We start from the raw sequence: 4,312 nt of genomic DNA, 5'->3' as shown, positions 1-4,312 counted from the left end.
GTTCTCCCTGAGTATGCACCGTTGCCAAAGTTCATTGTGCCCAGACACCACGTGATGATCAGGTGTGATAAGCTCTACGTCCATCTACAACGGGTGCAAGCCAGTTTTGCAGACGCAGAACACTTAGGTTAAACTTGATGAGCCTAGGATATGCAGATATGGCCTCAGAACACTGAGACCAAAAGGTCGAGCGTGAATCATATAGTAGATATGATCAACATAGTGATGTTCACCATCGAAAACTACATTTCACGTGATGATCGGTTATGGTTTAGTTGATTTGGATCACGTGATCACTTAGAGGATTAGAGAGATGTCTTTCTAAGTGGGAGTTCTTAAGTAATATGATTAATTGAACTTTAATTTATCATGAACTTAGTCCTGGTAGTATTTTGCAAATTATGTTGTAGATCAATAGCTCACGTTGTTGCTTCCCTATGTTTTTATATGTGTTCCTAGAGAAAACTAATTTGAAAGATGTTAGTAGCAATGTTGCGGACTTGGTCCATGATCTGAGGTTTATCCTCATTCCTGCACAGAAGAATTATGTAATTGATGCACCGCTAGGTGACAGACCTATTGCAGGAGCAGATGCAGACGTTATGAACGTTTGGCTAGCTCAATATGATGACTACTTGATAGTTTTGTGCACCATGCTTTATGGCTTAGAATCGGGACTTCAAAGACGTTTTGAACGTCATGGACCATATGAGATGTTCCAGGAGTTGAAGTTAATATTTCAAGAAAATACCCGAGTTAAGAGATATGAAGTCTCCAACAAGTTCTATAGCTAAAAGATGGAGGAGAATCTCTCAACTAGTGAGCATGTGCTCAGATTGTCTGGGTACTACAATCGCTTGAATCAAGTGGGAGTTAATCTTCCAGATAAGATAGTGATTGACAGAATTCTCTAGTCACCTCCACCAAGTTAGTAGAACTTCGTGATGAACTATAATATGCAAGGGATGATGAAAACAATTCCCAAGCTCTTCGCGATGCAAAAATCGGCAAAGGTAGAAATCAAAGAAAAACATCAAAGTGTTGATGGTGGACAAGATCACTAGTTTAAAGAAAAAGGGCAAAGGGAAGAAGGGAAACTTCAAGAAGAACAACAAGCAAGTTGTTGCTCAAGTGAAGAAGCCCAAGTCTGGACCTAAGCCTAAGACTAAGTGATTCTACTGCAAAGGGACTGGTCACTGGAAGTGGAACTACCCCAAGTATTTGCCGGATAAGAAGGATGGCAAAGTGAACATAGGTATATTTGATATACATGTTATTGATGTGTACTTTACTAGTGTTTATAGCAACCCCTTGGTATTTGATACTGGTTCAGTTGCTAAGAGTAGTAACTCGAAACGGGAGTTGCAGAATAAACAGAAACTAGTTGAGGGTGAGGTGAAGATGTGTGTTGGAAGTAGTTCCAAGATTGGTATGATCATCATCGCACACTCCCTATACTTTCGGGATTAGTGTTGAACCTAAATAAGTGTTATTTGGTGTTTGCGTTGAGCATGAATGTGATTTGATCATGTTTATTGCAATACGGTTATTCATGTAAGTTAGAGAATAATTGTTGTTCTGTTTACATGAATAAAACCTTCTATGGTCATACACCCAATGAAAATGGTTTGTTGGATCTCGATCGTGTGATACACATATTCATAATATTGAAGCCAAAAGATGTAAAGTTAATAATGATAGTGCAACTTATTTGTGGCACTGCCGTTTAGGTCGTATTGGTGTAAAGCGCATGAAGAAACTCCATGCTGATGGGCTTTTAGAATCACTTGATTATGAATCACTTGATGCTTGCGAACCATGCCTCATGGGAAAGATGACTAAGACTCCGTTCTCCGGAAAAATGGAGCGAGCAACAGATTTGTTGGAAATAATACATACTGATGTATGCGATCCAATGAGTGTTGATGCTCGTGGCAAGTATCGTTATTTTGTGACCTTCACAGATGATTTGAGAAGATATGGGTATATCTACTTAATGAAACACAAGTCTGAAACATTTGAAAAGTTCAAAGAATTTCAGAGTGAAGTGGAGAATCACCGTAACAAGAAAATAAAGTTTCTACGATCTGATCATGGAGGAGAATATTTGAGTTACGAGTTTGGCCTTCATATAAAACAATGTGGAATAGTTTCACAGCTCACGCCACATGGAACACCACAACGTAATGGTGTGTCCGAACGTCATAACCGCACTTTATTAGACATGGTGCGATCTATGATGTATCTTACCGATTTACCACTATTGTTTTGGGGTTATGCATTAGAGACAGTTGCATTCACTTTAAATAGGGCACCATCAAAATCCGTTTGAGACGACGCCTTATGAACTGTGGTTTGGCAAGAAACCAAAGTTTCCGTTTCTTAAAGTTTGGGACTGCGATGCTTATGTGAAAAAGTTTCAAATTGATAAGCTCGAACCCAAATCGGAGAAGTGCGTCTTCATAGAATACCCAAAGGAAACTATTGGGTACCCCTTCTATCACAGATCCGAAAGCAAGATATTCATTGCTAAGATGGATCCTTTCTAGAGAAGGAGTTTCTCTCGAAAGAAGTGAGTGGGAGGAAAGTAGAGCTTGATAAGGTAATTTGTACCTTCTCCTAAATTGGAAAGTAGTTCATCACAGAAATCAGTTCCAGTGATTCCTACACTAATTAGTGAGGAAGCTAATGATGATGATCATGAAACTTCAGATTAAGTTACTACAAAGCCTCGTAGGTCTTCCAAAGTACAGTCCGCACCAGAGTGGTGTGGTAATCCTGTTCTGGAACTCATGTTACTAGACCATGATGAACCTACGAACTATGAGGAAGCGATGATGAGCCCAGATTCCGCGAAATGGTTTGAGGCCATGAAATCTGAGATGGGATCCATATATGAGAACAAAGTGTGGACTTTGGTTGACTTTCTTGATGATTAGCAATCCAAGTTAAATAAATGGATCTTCAAGAGGAAGATGGACACTAATAGTAGTGTTACTATCTACTAAGCTCGACTTGTTGCGAAAGGTTTTTGACAAGTTCAAGGTGCTGAATATGATGAGATTTTCTCACTCGTAACGATGCTTAAGTCTGTCCGAATCATGTTAGCAATTGCCACATTTTATGAAATCTGGCAAATGGATATCAAAACTGTGTTCCTGAATGGATTTCTGGAAGAAGAGTTGTATACGATGCAACCAGAAGGTTTTATCGATCCGAAAGGTGCTAACAAAATGTGTAAGCTCCAGCGATCCATCAATGGACTAGTGTAAGCATCTCGGAGTTGGAATATACGCTTTGATGAGTTGATCAAAGCATATGGTTTTATACAGACTTTTGGAAAGGCCTGTATTTACAAGAAAGTGAGTGGGAGCACTACAACCTTTCTGATAAGTATATGTGAATGACATATTGTTGATCGGAAATGATGTAGAATTTTCTGGAAAGCATAAAGAAGTGTTTGAACGGAGTTTTTCAAAGAAAGACCTCGGTGAAGCTGCTTACACATTGAGCATCAAGATCTATAGAGATAGATCAAGACGCTTGATAAGATTTTTCAATGAGTACATACCTGGACAAGATTTTGAAGTAGTTCAAAATGGAACAGTCAAAGAAAGAGTTCTTGCCCGTGATGCAAAGGTGTGAAGTTGAGTAAGACTCAAAACCCAACAATGGCAGAAAATAGAAAGAGAATGAAAAGTCATTCCCTATGCCTCAGTCATAGGTTCTATAAAGTATGCTATGCTGTGTACCAGACCTAGTGTATACCTTGCTCTGAGTTTGGCAAAGGAATACAATTTTTATCTAAGAGTAGATCACTGGACAGCGGTCAAGAATATCCTTAGTGAGGACTAAGGAGATGTTTCTCGATTATGGAGGTGATAAAAAGAGCCCATCGTAAAGAGTTACATCGGTGCAAGCTTTTACACCGATCCAGATGACTCTAAGTCTCAATCTGGATACATATTGAAAGTGGGAGCAATTAGCTAGAGTAGCTCTGTGCATAGCATTGTAGACATAGAATATTTGCAAAATACATACGGCTCTGAATGTGACAGACCCGTTGACTAAACTTCTCTCATGAGCAAAACATGATCATACCTTAGTACTCTTTGGGTGTTAATCACATAGCGATGTGACCTAGATTATTGACTCAAGTAAACCCTTTGGGTGTTGGTCACATGACGATGTGAACTATGAGTGTTAATCACATACAGATGTGAATATTCGTGTTGAATCACATGGTGATGTGAACTAGATTATTGACTCTAGTGGAAGTGGGAGACTAAAGGAAATATGCCCTAGAGGCAAT

Source organism: Triticum dicoccoides, chromosome 6B, assembly GCF_002162155.2.
Source record: "Triticum dicoccoides isolate Atlit2015 ecotype Zavitan chromosome 6B, WEW_v2.0, whole genome shotgun sequence".
Classification (NCBI taxonomy): Eukaryota; Viridiplantae; Streptophyta; class Magnoliopsida; order Poales; family Poaceae; genus Triticum; species Triticum dicoccoides.
Note: the sequence above shows the minus strand (reverse complement) of the source record.